At 45.2% G+C, this 27,036-nt stretch overlaps 1 long non-coding RNA gene across 1 annotated transcript; it reads right to left on the reverse strand.

Moving 5' to 3' along the window:
* Positions 1-7,745: 7,745 nt before the first annotated feature.
* Positions 7,746-26,809, reverse strand: LOC143352279 (uncharacterized). The gene is made up of 2 exons (XR_013081888.1): positions 26,671-26,809; positions 7,746-8,433 (listed from the first exon to the last, which is right to left on the reverse strand). It is a non-coding gene; the product is annotated as an uncharacterized LOC143352279 (long non-coding RNA).
* Between the last annotated feature and the right edge of the window lie 227 nt (positions 26,810-27,036).

Here is a 27,036-nt window from a genome sequence, read left to right on the forward strand (position 1 = left end):
GGATCAAATGCATTACGCGTATTGCGGACGGAGACCGCAGGGCATACATACACGGAGCTTACATGCTGCATGCGGAAAGGATTACGCACCGGTCGGGAAATTATTGACGCGGTTGCACACGGAAAATCTAAACGAGCCGCGACATCGGCTGTGCGGTCACCGATGAAACGATTTAAACTGTCATTACCTGTCGATCAAAGAAAGGGATCCGATCGATGATCGCACTCGTAACGTCAGATTTGTCTGGAACAATGGGGGATCGCGCATACAGACGCCGGATCAAGACTTAATAACGACTCGACGCCGGATTTCGGCTCTACAACGAAATTTAGGAATACCATCACCGGTGCCTTTGTACACGGAAAACAATAGCCCGCGTTTTTGTGATCCGTGCCGCTCAATTTTTCGCCGCGCTACGCGCACAATGAGCGCCCGCCATGAAAGCTCCGATGCGCCGCTTTTGTTACACTTCGATTGTTTCGCGTATATTTTCCTTCCTTTCTCCTTTGTTGTTTTGTTTTTTATTTTTTGGACGATCACTGGAAAAAAAAAGAAAAAAAAAACAAAGAAAGTTTTAATCGAACAATTCTTTCGTTTGTTTTGTTCTCCTTCTGGACGGAGAAATTGAGCTCTCTCGCGGATTAGTTGCGTGGCCGCGCGTTCACAATTCGTGTCGTCGAGCCACTAAACTAAAGACTTTGTTTACGAGCCGAGTCGAAAGGCGGAGCGGAGAGGTGGACGAAGTTAAGAACAAGAAAGAAGGAGCAAAGTCGTAAAAATTGGTGAGCTCTCAACAGGGAGGAACCTCGTACGCCCTCGGGGAGGTGCTAAAATCTGGGGCATAAACACTGACCGCGACATAAAATGAGACTCGAAGTATTGAATCGTCCTTACGGCCTTTTTTCTCCTTTTGCTCATTCTCTTGCCAAGCATAAATCACTGCCGCCTTCGTATTTATATTCATAGGCGCGTTGAGGAAGATTGAAGAGCTGCGGGCCCGCTGGGAATTGCTCGTAAAATCCGTTAGATTGTAAAATATTGTTGCGACGATCCGAAACGCCGACCATCTCCCGTCACATATAAGAGGTTACTCGAGAATCGGTTATACGGACGTCAAAGAATCGCGACGTACCGAGGCTGTACGTCGGATATGTCTTCGTTCCCTTACATCAATTTCTTCGCAGATCTACTATTAACCCTTTGCGCTCGAAGCTATTTTAACTCGAAAACGAAACATTTCTTTCGACCTAGAATATTTCCTTTCTATATACTTTTTTCGTGTTACACATACGAAAATGGTGCAATTTACTCGTACAATACGGAAGTGTTTAGTAATTTATTGAATACAGACAAGTTTAATAATGTAAAAAATATTTTGAATAATGATACAGCAATTCGAGTGCTAAGGGAATTCTTTAGCGAATTCAATATTGACATACTGTAATACTGTCTCACTAAATTTGCACAACTATGGGTATACAATTATCCTAGAAAAATCAGACAAAATTCGAGGATTCCAGCCCGTCCTATGATCTACATGTCGCCGAGTAAGTTCGTGAAGTACCAACAATTACCTGAAATCACTCTGAGACCATCAATTACCTGAGATCGCTGATCACAATATACTGCGGCAGTTGGAATATTGTATTCTCGGGACACTGACATTTTCCAGCTCGCAATGTTTCACGCATGGAATACCGCGCTCAGCTTGCGGGTTGCGGCCCGTCTGCGTTTTGCGACGCGCCGCTTGCGTTGCGAGCGCGGGCCGTCAATGTTTATCTGTTCTCTCGACTCGCGATCCACAAGGTCGATCGCAGGCGAAAAGAATATCGACGGCGGTGTTTCGCCGTTGAAGCTACGGGCAAGGTAATGCTCGTGCCCGTTGACAGTGTCGCTGGTCGTCGGTTCCGAAACCGCAGACTCCTAAGCAACGTCTGGCGGAAGTCTACGTGCAAAATTGATGAGTAATACGACGTGAACGGCCAGTTATTAATCACTGCGCCGAGTCGCGTCGGAGTAGCTGCGGGAGAACCTAACGGTCTGCAGGAGAAGACGAGAGAGAGAGAGAGAGAGAGAGAGAGAGGTTGTTGCCGGAATATCGATTGATGATTTGTAGACACCGCGTCTTTGAAGTTGGCCGTATCGGTAGCCGTAATCCATTATCTAACGCACCGAACTTGTGTGCAGTGCGCGCCGATTGCGCAAGCACGCGTAGCGCGGTAGAAAGTTGTCCAATGATAAAAACAATCAACGGATCCGTTCGAGCAACGGGATAATCGTTTCCCGTCCTGTCGCTCTCAGCTGTTGATTTTGAATTAAGGATCGGTTAGCGGAGCGTTAACGCGCGCAAATATTATGCCAAGTGCTGCGGGAATATCCTCAAACATCGCGTCGGTTCAATTAAGTCGTACTTCCTAATGTTGGAGACGCGCGCGCGCGCGCGGATGTGTCCGTGTTCCGTATTATAATCACGAATCTGGAAACACGGGCGTATGTGTGTATGCGTGCAGAGTTCTGCCACAATACACCGCGTCAATGTTTACGGGTGTATATCAGTCGCTTGTATTGCCGCACGTAAACGGACCGTGGCGAAACGTCAATTCATTAACCGTGTATCAGATTATTGGACATTACTCGGACAACAATGTTAATAATACACGCCGTCTAGTTCCCCGCGTGGCACACTGGTCCTAAGTCGACTGCTAGCCGATTAGCATGTGAGCACGGGTCATTAAAATACTGACTTTTGTGACATATCTATTATCGTTTCGTTGGTTCACTTTTTTATTTCATTGTTTTCATTATTATATTTCTAGGATTTACGCGAGAAACGAGCTTGTTTATATATTTGTCACTTTTACTTGACTCTTATTTGACTTTCATTTGACTCCGTTCTGCTTCTTCTCTTGATTCGTAATTGTTCCCTTAAATACCTACATTATCTACAGTAGTGTGCGAGTTAATGTGAACACACCGACATTTTTAATGTCTTATTAATTTTTTACGAAGTTGGCAACATGACTATGTCATTGGTAGCGGCCATTTTGTTGTACGCTTGATGGACTAGTCTGTGCTGACCTGTTGGGAGGTATTAGGTTAGGTTTAGGTTACAAATTGTATAATTTAGCAAAGAAATACTAAAATGCTTTATAAAAAAATTACTTCTTATATTTTATTTCTCTTCTTTACCTCTCAACAGGTCAGCACAGAGTAGTTCATCAAACATACAACAAAATGGCCGTTACCACTGACATAGTCATGCTGTCAACTTTAAGAATCTAATAAAACATGAAAAATATTGGTGTGTTCACATTAATTCGCACGTTACTGTACGTAGCGTTGTAATATCTTTGCAATCTAATATCTTTATAACTTTTTACTCTATAATCGCTCTCCATCGGTATTAGCGTTTTCATTTTGCGATTCTTTGAAGAGATGGTTCCCTGACACAAGGACTTTGTTCTTTAGCACACTTTAATATATTTTAACTTTTCATTCCTTGCTTCTATCACTTAGGAGTACACACCGAATATAGCAGATTTAATTACATGTCCTGCGTGTATTAAAATTCTATGGAAACTTGAAGATTAGGCTGCATCAATTGCGAGGCAGAAGAGCCACTTGGGAATGACCTTCCACCCTAAAAAATTAGACTAGGTCGAAACTAATTTCATTGACACTTCGCTACACTTAAATTCTCGCAAATTTCTTGCTGTTTCAAATTGCACTCAATAAATGCACGAAATCCGCAGGCTATTGTTTCTCTCGGGTGGTGGTCGCCAACGACCTGGTGGCCGACGACCGATCGGCAGCGCGTAACGGGACTTATACTTGCGCGACAGTTGCAGAGCAACGAGAACACGGCAAGTTTCGGGAAGCGGCACATTTCCAAGGGTTTGGGGACCACGGGGTCCCACATCTGGGCCCGTACCACTTATCGTATCACTTTCACCGATTACTTGCGTTTTGGCAGGAGGTTGCACCGCTGCGGTCCTACCGCTCCCCCCCAATTATTTCGAGACGATGTCACGTCGAACGTGACAGTCGATTGTAATTAACGCAGTATGGCGCTTTATTTATACTCCCTATATATTATGTAGCCCGCGATACGTTTACGGTCGTGCGTACAGGATACATATGTAGTGTGACACGTATATGTGCATATAAGGACATAGGCATCGGCACGTGCTGCCAGGGTACAGGGGGTTCAGTTTCGATCCTCCCTTCGTCGTCCTCCTACTGGGTGACGCCACCCGGCTGTACAGAAGAGGAGGAGGCGTGGGAGGAACAGGAGGAGGCGGGAAGGGATGGTTGACAGTGACAGATGACCGCTGTCCAGAGTCCAATACGTATACCCACTGGACTGGCGGACAGTCCATAGTGTCCTGGAAGCACCTACGTAACATTCCCCCGGTACACGCCGCGTGCTCGTACGCGCGTGCTGCATGATAGTAATTCGAGGTTCCACCGGTCACGGATACGCCGCGAAATGTCACGTAGCTATCTTCCAATGACGTAGGTGAGGTTTGCCCGCGCACCGTTCATGACATTTCGACCGGCGTTCTTCCTCTTCTTCCGGGGGCGGAGGGGATCGAAATGTTAGGTTTCTCTGGAAGACTCGCCCATCGACAGGAAAATAACAATGATCAAACGATCTCGGGTCACGTTTCGCGTCGATTCGATCACGGTACACCACCGTTGCTGTCCGGTTGGATTGTCCGCTTTGACGCGACGCAAAGCCAGCTTAACAGAAATTTCGGGGAAAAAAACGCACGTACGCACGCGCACAGATTTCCGGGGGATTATGCGGTACAAAAACGACTAAACGAATCGATTTCGGCCGCGTGATGAATTTTTGTCTCTCGTTATGTCGAATCGCCTAAACTCTCCCGTGTCTATTGCTCATCCGCGTTCCGGACGGGTTCCAAGGAGTCGCAATTTTTCTATCGACGATTTTCATCAATCTTCCCGGTACCATCGGAGAGAACGAGATCCCACCCCTGCTTATATCGCTAACAATCGCGACACTCCATTCCGCGGCCGGCTAATCAATCAAATCCGGACCTAGACGCAAAACTTTTCCACGATATCAGCGCGGCCGATCCCAGCTTATCCTCCGGTCGAAGAAACAACCCCAACTCTCGGCTCTGCGGGGATGATACTAGATTCGGAATTCCGACCAGCACTCAAGCTACCCTTGACTAATTACCAGGGGATGACTGGCATCTTCTCTCACTTATCTCTATAGGTTGCTCCCTTTCAATCGAATTACTTTTCCTCGGCATTCGCTTGTGTCCGCCGTCCCAATTTTTTGGCTAATTGACCCGTGGCCCGTCACGACTCGATCGAGTCGGCCCGGGCCAAGGAGTGCACCGAGACATTTGTCTTGTCACTTTGGACAGATTGAAGTCGGAGAACTCAACCCCAACAGGAAGTTCCTCGACAATTTTTCGATTAACGTCGCGTTCGAGAACTGTTCGACCTGAGAAATTGAAACTGTTTCTCTGCGTTTATATTTTTGTATTTTTGTTCAATTACATTTTTAGTTCGCGAGGTTGTAGCATTATACTTCAATATTGAGTGGTGTTATACTCCTTCGAAATGACTCGATTCATGTTATACTTCTTCAAAATGGCTGCCTCGATTTATGTTATTTTATTGCTTCGTTCCTGTTATCGATTCTCCTGATTTATAAATATTAAAGATGATATTAGATCACACAAATGTGGCTATGGATCTTACTGACCCAAAGCATGTTGTACATTTTGACAAAATGGCATGTATTACGAGGAATCGTGATTTTTATAGAGAAGAATCTCATAACAAAATGATTTTATTTTGAATAAGAAAATGTCAACGTTATAAGTAGGATCAACGTGGGATATCAGGATTTTTATATATGGGCCAAAGAGACATTTATTTGTTGCAATAACAGAGGTCGACGTTCGGATAGTAGAAGTTCGTTGTTTTCCCACATAAAGGTCATGCGACTGTCCGCAATAGTCCGCGTTTTCTTCTTTGCTGGAATAGATGCATGAGTCATACATATTCCATGTACAATAGAATAAATAGAATATACAATAGAGACTAAACTTCAAATTTAAATAGCTCCATATAAGGCGATCCATTTACAACACTGTTTATTGTACAAATCGATACAGATTGTCTCAAATTAATTCAATTATTGTTGTATTATGCGAACTCGCAGATGTCCTTGTTTAGTTCGGATAACCGAGGTTCTACTGCACTTTGAAATACGCGTTCATGTAACTAATGGTACGCTGCGAAGTAGTTCGTATAATGGAGGCTCATGTAACACTTGATTTACGGGACCCGTCAAAATGGCGGGTTTCACACTCTTTAATTTACAATTATTGCGATTGTAAAGATGCATTTATAGGAAATTTATTTAACACATTTATTCCTTGGATCATATATCCTATATTAAATCTGGCTGAATATATTCTTGATATTTTTATAAAACAATTCAAACTGGCCAGTTTTAGTGCTCCGTAAACCTAATGTTAAGAGTTCGTAACCTTGATTACCTCGAGTAACTTCTAAATTGCGCTTTGTAGAGAAAAATGATTATGTTACATGGTGTCAGGAGGCAAAAACATTGTCTTCATGTCGAAATCATTAACGCTTCTATCGTGGAATGTTAGAACCGACGAAACTGAAGCACATCCGTTTAAAAAGTATCAGGTTGAGCATCCAGCGGAAAAGCCTCGGCCACAAATTTCGTTTTCACTGTTGCAATTTGCCAAGGGCTCAAGCCCCGCTCGTTCTTCGAGGACTTTCAATTTAGCATTTTACGATTGTTGATAATAAGGGCGGGGAGGACCCAGGTGGCGGGTTTCGCAGACGAACCCGTAGCACGGGGTCCCGAGCGACGATTTGGTACGCGACGCGGTATCGAAGTGCCCTTTGTAAACAGCCCTAATGCCTGGTTACGACTTGGTTGGCTCGTCGCGCGGCCGCCTCGCCGGCGTTCTTTATGATATTGCTGGATTAGACTGAAATATTTCACACTTGGAAATATCTTCTCTGCTTACGTTTTATGACAATGCTCTGGCCCCTCTCTCCCCGTTTCTCCGCGAACTGTCGTAAACGAACTAACTAGATGCGCTCTCGTTTCATGGAATTCTGCCTTTCGAAGTGGCTCTCGGCTCATGCTAATCTCCGCCGGCAATTACGTTTCCATTCGTCGAAACGACTCCAATGATTCTCGCGTGCGGTACTGCCACCGGTATATAGCCGCCAAAAATGGTATTCCCACGCTTTACCGAATTCTTCAATCTCTGGGCATTGCGGCATCAATTAAAAAATAGAAATGTAATTTTTAATTCGCGAAAAGACCGGTTCCAATTTGAAAATTCTAAATTGCTCTATACGCGCTCTTTCGAGGTCATCTCAAGGTCGAGTAAATGACAGCAGGATGCGTCGCCTTCTACCTAAAATATTTTCGGATATTCCCCCTGGGAATTTCAAACTAAATGACTTGTATAGTAAGCATTGACAGATCAGAGAAACTTTTACTGATTTGGTTTTATTCAGTCTTTTCGTCGAGGTGAGCATTTTTCTCTTCCACTTCTTCTGGTTGTTCTTGCGGTTTCTTCAGGAATAGACGCGCCAGCCACGCCCATTCCAACACATGCTCGACACATAGCCGACGAGATCGCGTACACGTCGTTAAGGGAGCGGCCGCGAGAAAAATGGTAGATGTCAATGCGGTCTCCGCCTTTGACTGCGATAATAAGTACGAATTCGTTTCGATTCCCAGCGGAAACGGCGCGGCGCGTGATAGCGGCATGAATAATTGCGACGACAGCGGAGATAAATAATACATCCACCGACATTATCTGGCAGCGATGAGTTAGAGCCGAGCGGCGGCGGCGCGGCGCCTGTCCGCGAGCTGGCTGCGAGATGTAACTTTAAGGGGTAGATCTTAATCTCGAGGCGGAACCGCGAAACGAGGAATTATCTCGAGGTGACGAGGCACCGTTCAGAAGGAAGATCATCGTTTCTTATCTGGTCTTCGCGGATACCGGTCGCTCTTCCTCTAAAAATGTCTTGACTCGCTGCTCCGTTAGTTCGTCGTTCATTTCCTCGAAAGTGCTCGGCCCGAGAACGTATCGCCGAAGATTTAGCAGGTGTCATCCGCCCTCGATTCCTCCGCAGCGATCGACCGGCCGTAAAAACGGTCTAATTTGATTGGAGAGCACTAACCTTTCACGGATAAAAATACGTCCCCGAACGAGACAACCCGAACACGTCCGTGGCGATGTTTTTCGGGGACGGGATTTGAAAAATGCCGAATCCAATTTCCCTGATGATGGCCCCTCGGGATCGGAGCCTGGCCACCCCACTCTCCCTCTGTTTTCGCCGGTTTCGCGTATCCCGCACCGTCCTCGGTCCCTCCGTTGTCGCCGACTGCAAACAAATAGGGTAAGAGATAATTCGTTTCCGTGACCGACGTGAATCAGGCTTCCTTTGCTATCTGCGAATCTAGAAAATTAACAGTCCCTCCGCCGCAGAACCTTACATTCGTCAATGTTGCGGAATCTTGGTCGGTGGTTTGGGGCACAGCCGCGGTGATTGATAACGAACGCGCGACGATAACGCGTTTCGTTCAGTATTCTTTCGGTATCCTCGAGTCGAACGTGCGGACACTCGAGTGACACTAAACTGAGTTCACGTTAAACGCAGTGGAAACAACGTTGTTCGTATCAAATTTGGCAATTTACAGTCCGGTCCTTTACAATATTATATAGCTACACGCGTATTGGCCACTAAACCTACCACGATCAAAATGACCGGCTTTATATAGTTCACAATTATTGGAACTATAAAGATTCATTTAGTGAAAATAGTGGAATAAATTTCCTTGTCCAAGCATTTATTATATAGAAAATTCGGGACAATATTGTTAAATTTAGGGTTGCCATTTTTATAAGGCAATATTTACTGGATACTGTTAATGGTTGGTAGGTTTAGTGTTAATTTCAGTTCACTTCATGGAATCTTTTAGATCAGTGATGATTGGACTGCGGATTTGGAAAAATGGGTAAGCACAATTTCAAGCAGTGGACATATTAAAAAGATTCAAGGATATCAGCATATTGGTTTAATAAAATAATTAAAATAAGAAAGAAATTTTTATCTCGCTCCCGTGTCTTGCAATCACTGCAAGTATTTTTTATCTTGCATAAAGATCCGCAGTCTAGTGATTATATTATAAAATAATTAAAATAAGAAAGAAATTTTTATCTCGCTCCCGTGTCTTGCAATCAATGGAAATATTTTTTATTTTGCATAAAGATCCGCAGTCTAGTGATTATACACGTGACAAGGTGTTAATACCGTCACTTATTTTATTTTGCTCAAGTTTCATACGATTTTTATGGTAACATGTACTCCAAAGAAGAGATATATTAAAAAATTTCTCGTGAAAACGTTTTCATTGTTTCACTAATCGTGAAAGAAAAAATCATCCATCAGTCATTTTGACTGGTTCGGTAGTTCTAGTGTTAATATTTAAAAAATGTGACAATGTCTTCGTCCCATCGACAGTCAAGATTTGATCACAGAAATGGCTGTCAGATCGTCGACACATTAACCTGTTAATCGGGTAATTCCCTTTTTAATTACGCAGCATATAACGGGCGCGAACACTTTCACTAGGACGTGCAAATACGTCACGCCAGGAGGATGTAATTTCATATTATTATTATTTTCTTATTTATGCTCAAAATAAATGAAAAGACTATGGAATATATATTTTTTCGTTCACTTATATATAAAGCACAAAGGAAAATACAAAATTACAAACAAATAGAAAAGGACGTATTCATATGTCATACCCGTACCCGATATTGTTTACGTTTGACGTATTTATACGTCCCGCTCGGTTAACAGGTTAAAGCAACGTGATGTTTCATTCCCGAAGTTGGAGATCACGAACGGGAATATTATTTCGAACGGATTATTAATTTGGACCGGCGACGATCGTCGGAGCAGTTTCAAAGCTCGTTTCTCAGCGAGCGCTACCGATGTCCGGCTTAAGTCTGTGAAGCTCTCGCCGCGGGGGAGCTCGCCGATGGACTAAGATATTTGTCACCTCATTGTTCGCCGGTGCAACCGGGTCTAAGTTCGCGGACGGAGTTTAATGTGACGCAATTCCTGCGGGCCGAGAGCGCCGCCAGGATCGTTCCTGCGGGCAGGATGTCCTACGATATATCTTGCGCAGTTCGCCGACGAAACGAGCCCATTCTAAACACAGCCGTCGACCGTTTCTCGGCTCCTGCTCGTCGTCGCGTTACCGTTCCTTGGCTCGCTCGAGCTTAAACCGAGGCGACGCGAAAGATAAGGGGGGTGGGGGGGGGTGGGGAGGGGGATACGTACCGCGATACAACGCAAACGACGTAAGTCTCAATTAGTACAACTTCCGAACGATGACCGCGAGAGAACGGCGAGAGGCGTCCACGACGGCCGCCGAGCACAACGAAACTGGCTCGCTCGAGTATAATGTCGTTAATTAGTCCCCGCGGATGGATAATACTCGGATCAGACATTAGCGGTTACCGTGCTCCCGGTATCATTCGCGGAAATAATATTATTTGACCCGGTTTTATCACCGCGAACGTCTAATGGGTTGTTTCGCCGCGAGACGCGCCCCTTTGTTATTACCGCGTCGTTACTGCACAATAATAAACATTTGAAACAATGGCGGCGCAGAAGCTGAACCGCGAATGGTTATAACGGGCTTTCGTTGGAGCCCGTGCTACGATAACTCTCAATGTTTGGTTCATTCATTTCCTAATTGCCCAGATGGAACTCGTCTTATTCTTTCTTGTTGGACGCGGAACATTTTTACGTTTCCTGCGGAACCACGAATACGGACCAATTCAACTTCCGTGTTAAAGTGTTGTTCAGTTTACTGGTTTAAATAAGTCTATAGTAACAGTATGGGTACAGTAGCGATACACATAAAATAAAATAAATAATATAAAATTTTTGAGAATTTAGTAGAATTTATGTTATTAGTGTCTATTAGAATAAAATATTAACTACCACAAGTGAAATTCCATTTCTGATCAATCTTTTTAACGTGTCAAGACGAAGCACAATACATACATTGCGTATACACGTTATCTTAAGTCAAATTAAATTTATAGTTTAAAGTCAGTTATTAATATTGGGTTGGACAATGTTTGTACACTTAACGTTAATGGAAGCTTAATTTTACACAGATGATCGATCAGTTTAGGTGGTTGTAAATCGAAGATACTACACTGCTAAACTATTATTTATATCCTCATTGATAATTCTCACAGGAGTCGAACAGATTTTACTTCATTTCAATACAGAATAATTTTAACTTAATTGAAGACTAAATATGCACATGTGTGTCAGTGTGACTGAAGAAGTTCCGAATAAAAGTGCGGCTAAATGTGACATGGTGGTGTACATCTTATGAAAAAGAAATACGCCTATAACTAAATAGTTAACAACAAAACCAATCGGAAGGAAAGGCTCAGTTCGGAGCGACGTAAAAACATTTTGAATGACGCACACGGTACGCATGCAGTAGTGTGCACATCGAACAGAACAGATTATGGTTGGAAAGAAGTTTTCCAAGAACGATCCGATTAATTGATTCTTTGGTTTGCCAGATGTGCAACAGACAGAGAGTAATAAAGTAGCGGAGGCAGTGCCGCGGGAATGCGAAATTACACGACGCAGATACCGGTAAATAATTCGCAACGACCGCGCAAAGGGGTCAAGCTTTGTTGATATAATTACGCGACCTTACGTTTTCCATAAAATTAACTGCGCCGCAAGTCGGTTACGCACACGCGGCTGTACGCTGAGCCGCGCCGGGCGACGTTGCTCCTGCCGCAATTCCACGGACCCGTAATAATCATGCGATATAATGACACGTTACCGTAACGCTAAAGCAAGCGTCTGGAGCAGCGCGCCGCTTTCGTGACTGATGATCGAGCACACTTATCTGAAATATGCGCTGGCCTCGTTACACCACTACCGTCTTGCAGGAATATTAACTATCGAAAACGGCGTGTTTGTCAACAGAAACGAGCCGGATCACGTGAAACGCGATCCCTTGGAAATTGCCAGATCGAATTGTGTAACCGGCTACAGTATGCTTGCTCCGCACTCTTGTTCTTCGTGAGCGGTATCGTTCGAAGTGTATCTGGCCACTTTTGAGTTTATACCGTAGTTATTATGTCGGTTCGATGTACAAATTCATTTTCGGCCCTAACACTACGTTAGCCGTCGCGCGGATGTGTTTAGACGAAAATTGTTCGGTTGTTTGAAATGGTGGAGGTGGTGTGAGTGAGTTGCGAATCAGGCATAGTCGCCGGATGAGGGGAGGGAGCACGAATCGAGGGGAAAAAGTTACCCTCTCTCTACCAGTACCGCGGCGGAAGCGTGGAGGGATAGCGCGGTAGAAGGGGAAATTAGAGTGGGGGAACAAGTCTTGATCTGGCGACCATTTGCTGCAGTCATAACCGCCAGATGAGGGGAGGGAGCAAGAATAGAGGGGAAAGAGTTACCCTCTGTCTCTGCCAGTACCGGGTTAGTCACCGGACATTGTGACACAACCACTACCGAGTCGAAACGCGTCACGTGACCGGACGGTGGCGGGAGCTTGGAGAAGGGGAAATTAGAGTGGGGGTACAAGTCTTGATCTGACGACTATGGTTGGAGGTTAGGATCGCTGTTTGTGTATGATACAGTACGACTAAGAGTGTTATGAAAACCGAGTGTTCCATTCGCTTGTCATTTACCTTAATTGAACCAGTATTGAACAAACAGCGCGTTCCACAATTATTAAACTCGTCCCCTGCAGAAACTTTTTTCCGCAGAATGTCAGATTGCATAATACCGCATAATACCGTATTCGAATTGCGAAAAGATGATGGCTAAGCTAAGAAAATAATTGATACGGCCATCAGGTGAAGCTGCTATGCCCTACATGGCAGTACAATGGCAAAGATTCGCGTTTCTCAAGCGTTGCACGACGATCGTCGCAAGAATTGAAAAGTCTTACGCGGCTAATTGGGCATTTCATCAGTCGTGCGAACCTTGATAGCCAATGTCGCGGTAATTTCAATACTCTGTTGCTCTCTCGGTATTGTTGAACCTAATTGCTTCAATCCACCGAGGAACGGCGGTCGATAGTATTCACCGAGGGACCGGTTCCGAAACTGCTTCGAATGATCGTCACGTGTCCAACTTGATAATCCGCTTAAAGTAATATTTCCAATTACGACGGTGGCCCAACGCCATTCAACAACGAAGATTCACGTAACTCGAATACCGCTTCGGATACCAGTTTCGTATATTCCCGGGTCTAATTGCTTCAATCTATACACGCATAGTTGCACGGCGAACAATGAGGTGACGAATGTCTTGGATGGCGTCGACGATCCCCCGCGGGCGTCTATTTCATCGACTTAAGCCGGACATAAGTAAGGTCGGGCATTAGGAACATTAAGAGGGTCGCCAGTCGGAATCTGCTTGAGAGATCAGGGGTTGTAACTTCAGAGAACGTTGCCATTTGTTGAGAGAGTTGTACCTACGCGGTCCATGGTATGTGTTTCAGCAGTTGCAATTTGTCAAATTTTTTTACCGAATGTTTGCGTGACATCGGATGGATCAAAGGTCGAAGGGTCGTTCCGGTTAAGGTGCAGGATTGAAATTTGATGGTTCATTAGCACGTTGACTGCCATGTCGACTATATGTGGGTGACGGAATTATTTGTCCAGGTTTTAAAATTAATTTTTGTGTTAATGTTAGGGAGACCCATAAGTAATCAATTATTTTGAAATCTAAAACAAAGTTTGTAGTAAATTCAAGTTTTTATTTCTTAATGTATTATATAATCTCCATCATTATCAAGGACAGTTTGCCATCTTTCCTGCAAATTTTCAATCCCCCTCTTATAGAAATCCAGGGTTCGTCAAGCAAAATATAAAAGAATATGTGTTTCCTCTTCAACGATCGGTACGGAACTAAAGGCAAAACAAATTCTTTGCAAATAATTGATTACTTATGGGTACTAGACTACTCAATATCATAAATTTAACTTTTTCAATTTTTATTTCATTAAATAACTTACTTTGATTTTATGGAATTTTTGAAGTTTCTAGTTTGGCAGTCAAAGGGTTAGAGGTTTAACTCGGTTCATAGAACGTTAAACAGCCGCAACTTTTTTTCTAAATAATACAGATACGGTGTATTTAATTCAGAAAAATATAACGACCCCTTAGCAACAGGGACGCCATCCGTAATTGGGTCATTTACCGTAGTGACGAAGACTAGTTTACGGAATCGGTTGGCCATCGAAGATGCAGCGTCGAGTATCTCTGATCATGCGGCTAGATAAATGTGGACGCGTGTCGCAGACGTGAGCGGAACGAACGATTGCCGTGGAGACGACGCGACGCGACGCGACGCGACGCACGGTGAAAAGACAAAGAGGCGTCGGCGTAGTCGTGACGGGGGCCCGGCACCGTTCATAAATAGCAATATCTGTCGGTTATCGAAGAGAAGCTCGGTTCGGTAACGAGCCATCAGCGAGCCGAGGCCACATGGGTCCCGATAATCCGGGAAGGGGTTACTCAGCCCTCGCGGAATGATTTGCGAAAATTTGAATCCCGCTTTCCCATCCCTTGCTCCCTTCTTTCTCGTTCTCACCGATCCCCGTAACCTGGATATTATCCATTCGAGCGCACCCCTGTTTCTTCTCGTCGTCTCCTCACCCTATCCGTTTCGCCGTGACAAGTGAGCGGTAGCCGTTCCATTTCGTCCTCGGCTACCCCCGCTTTTCGAACGTCTCGCCCTTCTAATGATTTTCTGAAGACACGCCGGCTGAACGGTACAACTTAAGCCGCGAGAGCGACACGATGTTAATTAGAACAGCGTCTGGGAGTACCGAGAGCCACGGCCCCTGAGAGAGAGACTTAGTGACTTGACTTGATTTCGAGGTTTTAGGCCAAATTTGAATTAGGGGCGGTTTCCTGTAGAGTCGCCCAAAGGCATCCACCGGCAAATCCCGCAGGAAGTTAGCATGGATTACAGGGCGCATCCATCACCCGCTTCTTTTCTGTTCTGGCATTCCCGGCAGGCCGGAATAGTATTGTCGCGTTGCGACCCCGACAACGTGTCTCCGTGCCAGATTTTTCTTCGCCCGTGAAACGGAAACGCGTAACGAACCCCGAGATACTTGAGAATCAATGAGGAATGATAAAAGAAACGGTGCGATTTTAGAAATCTAAAACTGCACACTGAAAAAAGATCAACCTCCATTATTTAACTCGAGACATAGAGAAATCACTGTACTGATAAAAATCGCCATCATATTGAAATCTACCGCAGAAAATGTTCAAAGAGATGAGGAACTTCCAAGGCAGGGCTCTTCGAGATTATGAAATGTCCTAAAGCTTCGGTGTCACCACGAAGTTGTCTGACAGAACGCGACTGTAGTCAGCTAATTGTTTCGTTCTGAACCCGCGACAGCATTGTCCCCTGTGTCGACCGATCCTCGAGGTATCCCCGATCGTGTGTCCCTCCCTCCGGGCTGATCTCCTTTTAAAAAGGCATTAAACCCGATCGCGAGAAGGGGCGCGATCTTCGAATAATATCTCATAATTAAAGCGAAGCCCGTGGCGGACGAGTATCAGTCAGACTTAGCGCGGCGATCTGTCAAGTCGGTCGACGAAAAATCCGTACTGGAAAATCTCAACCCTTTCACGCACGGTCACGTGACCCGACAGGAAGGGCGACAGGGTCGACACGTGACCCGCCTCGGTCTGTGTTTCAGATACGCGTGTCAAATCCCGAAGCGGAATCGTTCTCCCTCTCGCCATCGCTTTTTCTTTTCCTCCTCGCCGCCCGTCTTCCCCAACTTGTTACCACCACTCCCATTTTTTTTTTCAATATTTTCCCAGTAACCACAATCCAGCTGCCGCGCGCAGGTGAAAATCTATTTCGTCGTGTACAGTTTGACAGGCTCCCTTTCACCGCGACTTTTTTTTTCAAAACGGTCGCATTTAATTGAATATTTAATTAAGTCCCGCGGAATAATTTGAAATACGCCGCGGAGGCAGTGTCTGCACACGATCGGTCGATTCCTTTTTTCATGGAAATCGAGCCTTTTGTGCGGCTTCTGTCCGCGGACTCTATGGAAGAGGGAACGGGGGAAGGGGTCAAAAGACTCTAGCAAGCTTCCTCGCGATCGCCACTAATTCTTCTTCCCTGGTGTTTCTTTTTCCTTCTTTGGTTTTCATTCGTCCGATGACGTCACAGTGTCCAGTCCACGTTCGGAATGGCGGAAGACGGGCACGTTAATGGCCTCGTAAAAGTTAACGACAATGTTCTCGTACGATTTTCCGCTATCCTTTCTTGCCCTCGGACCTTCCCCCCACCCCCGGTCAGTCCGTTCCGAAAGAGTCGCGTCTGAAATTATTGTCGTCGACGCGGAATTAATTTCCGCCCCCGGGGTTGCAGCGAATTGAATCTCCGTGCCGTTTGTACCGGGGCTCCCTCCCCCCACGCTACCCCCCCATCATCCCCCGGGTTATCGTACGTCGGGATTAGAAGAACTCATTGGCTGGAATTCCAAAGTTCTCCTTGGTTCTGATTTTACGACGCCCCACTATGGCCAGCAACTTTTAATCGAATATCCGAGCCTCGGGACGACTTAGACACTTAATTTCTTCGTGTCTGCGGCACGTCGGCGGCGCGGAGCCTCCCTTTATCGATGGCCTTTCGTTTTATTAGGAAGCTCATTATTCACCCGACGACGAAACAGTTATTAATAGCCGAAAATATTAATAACCGTAGAAGAAGTAAACGCTTATTCCTACTATTTTTTGCTTGTGATACCTAAAAACTTTCTTAATACCCATCCCAACGCAAAAAGAGCTTCCAGAACTCGAGATTGACCAAGCAACAATTTCAATGCGACTTGACTTACACCTTTTGGTAACGGATACAGTGAATACTCGATATATGTCAACAACACGGGTCTTGCAAGAGTCGTGTATCGTACAGGAGTCCTCTCGAGCTTCGTGGCTCCTCACGGGGTATACCCTGCGGTAGTGGGGATAATTCTGCAACGTTTATCATCTAGGCCTTGGCGACATATACAGGGTGTTTCACCTAACTCGAGAATCTAAAATATCTCGCTTGTTTTTTGTGATAGAAGAAAATTTCAGAGGAAAACATAAGTTGGTTCGGAGGGGCAAACATTATGACAGGCAAACAAATTTGTTCAAGGTTGTATTTTTTGAGATTTCAAGGTCATCGAAGTTTTTTTAACATTGCGTTACTCGCGCGTATCTCACAGATACACGGCTTGCATCGAATGTGTCTAAAGTAGTAGGTAACTTGTGGTGGGGATGGAGCTCGTGTTTATGTTCATTTAAATTTATAGTGTAAAAATATGATTCGACACTCTAAACACATAAATTTGTTTTGTGTCTGTGTGTTTTGTTTGTTTTGTGACTATACTTGTCGGGCAGAAGCCGCGAGTAACGGAAGGTTAAATGGAATGATATGTTTTTATTATCGTTATGTGATAGCCGAGGTCAAGACGAATCCAACGACCTGTAATAATATGACCATATTATGTAATATTATGTATTAATTAATATTAGGACTCTGACATTTTTTTCTATGACAAAAAACAAGCGAGATATTTTAGATGCTCGAGTTAGGTGAAACACCCTGTACAGAGAAATCACTGTATTTGGTATGTTCATAAACTTCTGACTGTTTGACCGCGTCTGACCGGGAAGAACAGCGAAAAATCTGTGTGCATTATTCTTTTTGAATCCCTGGGAATGCTAATAATAATAATAAGTTAAGGACCACCACAGTTTATGGCTGACTTATGACGTTCGAACGACTCGGACTGCCGCTGATTGCAACTCGCACGGCTACCTGTGCGATCTCGCAAGCAACTATAGTAATTCGAGCGCGTGCGAGTTCCCCTCGATCGGCGGAGGCCATAAATCCGCGGGCCGAAATCTTCGATAATTGGAGGCCCGCTTAGCATATTTCTGGTTCTAATCACAGACACCAGTCAGTAAGTAAGGGCGGTTTAAAGTCTCCGGCAATCTCTCTGTCTCTCCGGTCGCGTCACCCTCGTTGTACCGAGATAGGGGCTTAGGGGTGAGACCAATCTGCTTACAACCCCCTTAGTCTGAATAATTAACCCGGGGTGGAGGAGAATGCGCGCACGACTTTTTGCCCGTGTCATTTATTACAAAATCACCTTGTTCGTTAACTTCGTATCTGAATCTGAATGGGCGAGGAAAAAAGCGACAGGGGATGGGGCTGGAGACAGGTAGAACGGTGCGGGGCGCCGTTAATCGACTTTCCGGAATTTGTCATAGCTACTTCGTGCGCGTCTGCAACGACTACCGGCTTTTTTCCATAGTTTTTTTTTTTTGGTCAAATCCTTTCTTCCTTTTTTTCACCGCAACACCTAAACGTTCCTAAAAACGCGCCGGGATATCGACGACGCTCTCAGGTTAATTCTTCGTCATTAGTTACACGTCGAGCGTGGCCGTGGAAAAATTTATTAGCACCGGCGAGCCCCGGTTCCACACGCATAAAAGTGTGTATTTGCATGCGAGCGCCGCAGCTTTCATTTGCCTAAGCCGCAGAGATCCGGAACGGTCGGATTCGTTGAGGCCGATTTCAACCACTGGCGGCCCGACCGGGATGAGGAAGTGGAAGATGGGTGGGGAGGGGAGGGGAGGGGAGGGTGCCGTCGGGATTAATGGCGATTTTGAATATTTAATTAATGAAAGTTCGCCCGGCAAAGCCTGCTTTCGATGTGTCGTTTTCCCCTCGCGTTTACGTGTTTTTTTTTTCCTCCCTCGTTTTTCCTCCTCGCGTCCGGCATTATTTTTTTTTCACGCGCGCACAGCGCGGCCCATGGCGGACGTTTATCAGAGAATTCGGCAGCTGCGTCCTTACCCATGTTTCAATTATTCGAATCGCACGGGTTTAATGGAATTTCGCAAAAGCAAATCGCTCGTGAAATATGTCGCGGCTCTGTTTCTCCCGGTCCCTTTCGGCGGCCATGATCAAGAGCGTCGGCAGCAATTATCTCGATTTGTCAAACGGATGGATCATCGCGGCGAGGTCACTGGAACGTTGCTTTTAATAACGAGGGTCGTTAGCCTCCTGACAAATTTCGCGGCATCCGCCTACTTCACGCTTGGCCTGCCGTCCGACGACCATCTTCAATAGGAATTCATTTAATCTTCGCCGTGGTATTAATTAATAACGACCGCCCGGACGAAGATGATATCTTCCGCGGCCGTGGCTCGTTCGGAGGGTTGGTGTGCGCGGTGTTTCTGACGTATCGATTAATCGCGCTTCGAGCCTAGGCAACGCGCCGTGAATGATTACGGTGCACTCTAATTTCTCGGACCGTTAAAAAATGAACTTTGTAATCGATCCAGCCTTCCAGTTACCATTCCGTTTATTTTCTCTCGGCGTCGGAACGGGAAATGCGCAACACGTTCGAATTCCACCGTTGCGCGTTATCTCGCGTTCGATTGGCTTCAATTACCGACGACTTTTTGTCTAAATAAATTTTCCGTCAAACGAATCGCTCGTTTTCTACGCACCAATGAACGACTCGCCTTCGCTAATGAACTATATTTCACAATACTTTGATCGTATCTATTTCTTCATAATCCTCTCCTTTTAATTGGTACTTTTCGCATATTGCGCGCTTTATGTCTTTCTCTATACAACTCTACTCATAAAATTGACTTCCCGAATATTTCCATTAAACACCGTAGTATGATTCTCGGGTCTACACATTGTTTACTGTACGCGGTGTATTTATACAACTTATTATGCGCAGAGCCTTATTGTATCTTATTGTATTTTATTCTTTCCCTTTTTTAAACTCTATAATTTCTTTCCCCTCCCTTGCTTCTGGTAGTATTCCAATTTAATTATATCCATTTTTTTTTAAAGTATAGTCTCTCTTTTCCACACCCTTAACCTCCAAACCTCTTTTCACACCCTTCTACCCTTTCTTCATATCTGAACAATCTCACTTTGAAAATATAATTCGCAGTTTTTGTGTGCAAATTCGCAGTGCACGCAAATTCAAACAGTCAAACAGTTGTCATACGTGCATTATCACGGTGACTGCCATGCCACTCATATGTGGATGACGGAATTATTTGTCCAGGTTTTAAAACGAATTTTTACGTTAATATATTCATTGCACCAAATTTTATTGGGATCTGTAAAATGCAAGGAAGATGGAGGACTACTGAACATCATACAGTTAATCTTTTCAATTTTTATTTCATTGAATAACTTACTTTGATTTTATGGAATTTTTGAGGCTTCTTTTTGAGACTTCCAAGTTAAAAACTTGGCATATACAATGTTTACCAAAATAACGTTAAGGAGGGTTTCGTTGAGAAAGCTAGTGAAAAATATAGTTCAGTTCCATGCTAATCGCGAGTTACATAGTTAACATTGCACGCGTTTTTTCTTACGGTTGTTGCAATTCTCAGAAAGTGGTACACACGCGCAAGACCTCGAACGCAGAATCCCTCGGAGACGATAGCGTTCGTTGGAAAAAGCAGGAAAAAAAAAGAAGGCCCGAGGAAAAAAGAAAAAAGAGCGGAACGCCCTTGAAAACGATCGTTAACTCTTGTTCGCGATGACCTCGAGCCATTTGCGCTTTACCCGTCGCCGTGCACGCTGACTGAGTAAGTACAATCGTTTTTAGACCATACTGTATAAACCCCACGGGCAGAAAGGGGTTAGGGAAGATCATTATCAGAGGCTTAACCACGCGAGAATTTTTAATCAGAGGGTGCGCACCCCTTTGGGGTAATACCGTTGCCGCCGATAAACGGACAACAATTGTCGCCCGGCCGTATTTAATTTAGGAAATCGCGGCGATCCACCGCCGGACAATACATACCCGGCCGACGGTTTTCGAGTAGGTGCTACCCCGTAGGATTACTCGGTTCAGGCTAGTCATCGAAACCGTGCGGTGACATTAGAAGGCGCTCGGTACACGAGTTACCACCTTGTATTAGATTCCACGTCGACGCAAATGCAACCGATAAAAATACTCGGGCCGCAGCGTTGCGCTTTTCATTGTTATCAAGCCAAACGCGATATGCTCCCTGAATTCTCATCGTTTACGCAAGAGGACATTTCGTATTGTCGCATCTCCAACCGAGACAATCCCCGGATCCTTATTAGAGAATTATCAAGCGCGCCAGGAGCTCGTAAAGTAATTTCATCCTTTTGTCCCGTTTACCGTCCGACGCCGTTCGCTGCCATTCGCTCTGCCATTCACTCCTCCCGAGACAGTCTCTCCGGTATCGTTGACTAGAGCCTGACCCTCGGAACCACTAAACCAAACGAACCGTGGACGGAGTCCTCGGCCAGCGTCCTCGGAGGAGCACTGATTAGCATCATCTTAAGGTCGTACACGTCCTCGTAAGTATCCTGTCCCTTTGGTATTCATATGCAAAACTGACCAGATAGTCACCGCCGATTTACATAATGTCAGATTGACCGTGATTTCATTTAACCGAAAGGTCCCCTCGGTGCACGGCCGAGGACCGCCTAAGAGCGTCCAGAGCGGATTCATGGAAACCGAACGTCTTGAGGAGGAGCTTTGTAATCGAGAATCTCGAGGAATATTTCCCTTCCGGTGCTTCTGCCGAGCTTTCGGCACGCTTTCGACCGTGGCCGTACCGACGCGTAATTGATTTCAATGCCGGGCCCCAACGAGACGATTTTCGGAGGGTGTCCGTTTTCGGGCGAAGGGAATCAATACGCGAGCGAGCACGCGCGCGAGCGCACGCGGAATACTTTGGTTAATACGCTTATATTCTGCCTAGCGAAGTCGCGGACCCGTGAAACATGGTATTAAGGGATACACTGATCCCTGATGGTAACAAATGATAGGAGGCCTTAATGGTCCGAACACGTACACGCCGTTCCGTGTACACATCGAACGTCTCGACGTGAATCGACTCCATGGTTGTCCCTTTGATCGATTGCTTTTGTCACTTAGCTACCGTGAAAGGCTTTGCCACGATTCCGTCTTTTAATTACGGACTTAATTATCTCTCGCGCTCGCCCGTTTTCCTATAGCCGCAGTCCTCGGTACTGCGAGAGGGTTGAGTGAGGAGGACGGAATGGGGGGCTGGGGGTGGGGGTGGGGAGGGCTCAACTCTAAAACCTTATTCCCCGTGGACCACCGGGTGTCTACGGGTATCGTGTCACGTAATATGCCTCGATGAACTTCGCCGTATATAGGGTGCATCGAAAATTGCGCTACAATCAAATTACAATGAAACTTACAATGCTGTTTCTTTACTTGAATAAACTCTCGAGGTTTTCGAGGACATGTTTGAACGTATTTGTTAAACACGGATTGTCTAATGAACGAGATAGGTAGAGAGATTATATGAATTTTTCTCTTTTTTTTTTAGGTGTACAATCAGCACACCAAGTGGATCACACGCGTTCTGTCACACTCTGCATATTTGTTAAGCTTAGTTCGCCTAAATTTTATTTACTATTCTGAGTTAGCTTCTCGGAAAATTTCTCTGCACTCTGGGAGAAGATTGTACGTGTTGCTTTTGTAGCAACTCGGCAACTGCGAAAACAATAGGATAATAATAAAAGCAAAATAATAGGGTCTATACAGAGTGAGGCATTTAAAACGGGCCACCTTAATATCTCGGCTAAAAATGGCAAAAAAATGTATCCGACCACAGCTGCATGATGTCAAGCGGTAAATAATATGACGTGAATAGTTTTTTGATTGATAGACGCGTCCAAGTTATATGAAGGTCAATTTTATTAATGAAAGTTGTTCAATATCACTGGAGGCCAATTGCAGAGGAAGATAATTTACTTTGCAATGAAAATTAAAATCTAAGTTTTAAGGTCTCAGTTTTATCAAATAGAATTATTTGATTCCAATCAGTGCCCTATTAATGAAGGTTATTCAAGGTCACTGGACGCCAATTGCGGAGGAAGATAATTTACTTTGGAATGAAAATTATAAATCTTCTATACCGTACATCTGTGTCGTATAATAATTAATTGCCGTTTCATATTTCCCATTTGGTTTGAAATTCTTAGTTATCAACAATACTACAACTCTACAACTCTTTGCAAAGAAAAGTTTTTCCCATGCAAGTAAATAATATGCGGTATAAATGCACAGTGAAAATAATGAATAAATGTGTGAATAAAGAAACGAATATTAAAACTTAAATTTCTCGACATCTGGAAGAAAAAGTGTTGCAAGTTTTCGCATTGTTCTTTCACCCTGTATGTACAGGGTGGATAAAATGGCCGCGATTGTCAGGTTGCCAGTACTGCGACACACCTCTGATTTTGTAACGATCTTTTTGTTCCTTTCACGGTTCGCTGGAGGTGCGAACCGGTAAAAGCGATCGGGCCGAGAGGAAAATTGATACCGCGGCTAACGGCTCCATTATGAAACCGTTCGAACCAAGCGTGTAATACGTTTACGACGATTAGAGGTCTCTCTCTCTCTATCTCTCTCGGTCTTTTTTTTTTCTCTTTTCTTTCGCATGGTGGAAATCATGCCGGTGAAATGGATATCGCGATACCTACTATCGTTGATCATGGGGACGCGGGCCGAGTATGAACACGCCGTGGCGGGAGTCATGGTGTACCATGGGTGGATGCAGACTGTACAGCATACCGAGTTACTAAGACCTCTATAATGACCGCTGCAATCCTGCCCTCACACACAATCCCATAATTAAATCCGTTAATCAAGGCTTACTGCTCGGACTGACCCTATCAACTTGGTTTATTGTGATCTACGTAATCTATGCTAAATTAAGACGGACCGTCGCCGACGTCGACGTCGTCGTCGTCGTCGACGTCGCGAGATCGCCGCGCGTTTAGTTTCGGTAACCTGAACTATACGCTCCGCGTTAATTAGATGCGCGGTTAGTTTTGATTACGATTGCCTCGCAGATAGCGTCGGATTCAAACTCACTTGCTCACCGACAATTATCTTCCTCGCTTCAGGTATAATTATCGCTCAATGCGTTGCCCGTATAACAAAAATGAAATATTTCATTTTCTTGTTCGCATGATTCACCCTTGCCTGGCGTGTTTACGGTCTGTGTAATATATCTCGAAATGTTGTTTTGAAGTATCTATCAACATTTAATCAGATGGAGATCTAATATCGTGGGAAAAGAAATAATTACAAACGGCTTAAGTTTTGAGTGTAAAAAGTTTTTAGAAAATTGCAATCGACAGGATCACGAAGAAAATAGTAAGCATAGCTTTCTACAGCTTCTTCATCAGAGCCCGAAATGAAATTTTGTTAATTTCTGTCAATTATTTTCAGTGCTTCATGTAAGCATGCATACATACGACAGGCATAAACCTGCAAAGCCTGCGTTTTAAATTTTTATTAACGGCACAAATAATAAAGTATCAATCGTTTTCTTGGAGAGTGACTTTAAAGTTTCGCAAACTTTTATTCTACATGTCTACGGGGTGTCTCAATATTGGATATGGAGGGGGTGATTTTGAAATTTGTTTGAGGTTTTATTATCGGGAAAATCGAGCTTGACAAACCCGACAAAGCTGATCTAGCTTAGTTGCGTCCCAGTTGATGGAGATAGGAAAAGCATGAAAGTTAATTTTTACAATTTAAGGGACCCATACTTAAGAACTTTTTAACCTGCGTATAAACGAGCCCAGGAGACCTGAAATTTGATTTTGGTCCTCGAACCTGCTCTCGCCACACGGTATATCGGTTCGTTAAAAGTGAAACCAACTTTCAGGAACCTATTATTCCGTGTCTTGCGCGTAAATGGCGGATTAATGAATAATAAAAGAATCCATTAATCTCCTCTTTGACTGGTGCAATTTCCTCCTCGAAATGGTCGTTTAACTGTTCAGTCTAGCGAGGCTAGCGAGGCGGGCATTCATCGGGCCGGCTAAAAAGGCGATACCTCGTGCCAGAAGCGGATCACCGAAGTTTCTTCGTCTTTGGATTCGTCTTAGAATTAATTGTCTGGCTTATCTCTCCGCCTCGGTTCCCCGTCTCACGGTTTATTGCTCAGAACGAGACGGGAAGGCCACGAGGCTTAGCATCGATCGCAAGCGGATCCCCTCCCTCCCCCGGACCGTTCCCGCCGCCCTTGTCTCTCCAACATTTCGTTGGCTTTGAAATGACAGAAGTCAAGTAGAGCGAAATACGGAGAACGCGGTTGAAGTGTAATTGGCACTGGAGTGCACTCGTCTTGGTTCATTAGAGAAAATATCTTCCCCATTGTCGAGGGGCTTACGTATCTCTCTCTCTCTCCATCTCTCTCTCTCTCTCTCTCTCTCTCTCTCTCTCTCTCTCTCTCTCTGTCTCTGCTTTCTATACCTTTTTTCGCCTTTCTCTCTTTCTCTTCCGCCCCATGTTCTTCTTTTTCTCTTTGCACCGTTTCTCTCTTCCTTTCCCCGAGCCAGAATTATTTTTGTTTCGAGTGGATACGGTCACTCGATGCATCCACCCTCGGGGGCGGCTGCCCTCTCGGGGGGTGCTGCGGGGTGGCGGCGGCAGAGGCAGCGGCTTATTGTGAAACCTGGAAAAGCTTGTGACAGTCTAATCTTCTCGAGTATTCCGGAGAATAGAAGCTGATTCTCGAGTGATCTCGAAGGGAATTGACCCGGAGCAGACGGGAATTCCATATTTCGCAGTTTCCTCGGGCGCGGACCCGTCCGTCAGTCAGTTTTTTCTCCTCTTTGAACTTCCGTCGGAGCGTTGACATAACCGAACCGCCCGGCCGGTATCGGTGTCCTTTGATCCCGTATATTTAATACACTGGCGTACCTCGTTTAAAGGGTGTATTCTCAGGATTGAAAGTGTGTTTCAGCCGCCCTCTCCCGTGTTCTAGCACTCTTCCGAAGCCAGAAAACCAAAAGGTAACCCGCCTCGAGAACCGTGGACACCCGTCCGACGAACGAGTACGCATGTTACGAGCGTCGAGGGCACCGCGCGGCGGGACAAAGGCCCCGAACAACAAGAACAACGTTCTGTCGTGTCTCGAGCGGCGACGCGGAATCCGAATCGTTCGCGTTGAATGCTTTTCGCAGCACTTAACGTGCCCCCGAGGGGGGTGGTGACGGGCGGTGAGGGGGGGGGGAGGGGAGACCGAGATCTATTATAACCGCAAACTTAACACTTAAAGCACGCACGACCCCCGAAAGGAGCTTCGAGTTCCATTATGTAATAAAAACTCGCGTTTAATGGCCACCATGTTTTACCAACAGCTTATTAACCGCAAAACGTTTCTCCTCACGATGGTCCTTTTCAAATTCCCTTACGGCCCGGGGAATATGACAATACTCGGTGGCTGCACATGCACCGGCGAGAACGAGAAAGGAGAGGAAAAAATAGGAGAGAAAGAAAGAGAGAGAGAGAGGGGGGAGGGGTACCGCGTCGCACACTTTTCGAGAGAGTCTCTGCGAGCCCTCGAGGCGGAAAGGAGAAATATACGGGCCCGCTTTGTGTACAAGTGGAGTGTGCACGTATAAGAGGTTTTTAAGAGAGGAGTGCTTACTTCTGCATACCTGCATACTTCAGGTCCGCGAAAGCACCTGTTGAAACCCGTGGGCTTTCAGAGTCCATTCGCTCACTTGGAAGCCGATTCACCGGTTGCTCCGGATCGTTAGCTCGACGTCCCGATCATCCGCCGCCTCTCGACAGACGTTGCACCCCGGTTTTCTCTCGAACGTCGAATCACCGATCGCTAATGGAACACCGATACTGGAACTAAAATATTTTTCTTTCGACCTCTGCCCCGAACCTCCAGCGTCCCTCATTCGTCTCGTCGTCCGTGTCTCTTTATTATTCCAACGAATGTCGGCTGCTCGCGGAGGCAGATATATACACTGGCACACGAAAGTATTCGAACGCCCTTTGAAATAGCATAACTG

The sequence above is a fragment of the Halictus rubicundus genome, chromosome 3 (genome assembly GCF_050948215.1).
Source record: "Halictus rubicundus isolate RS-2024b chromosome 3, iyHalRubi1_principal, whole genome shotgun sequence".
Classification (NCBI taxonomy): domain Eukaryota; kingdom Metazoa; phylum Arthropoda; class Insecta; order Hymenoptera; family Halictidae; genus Halictus; species Halictus rubicundus.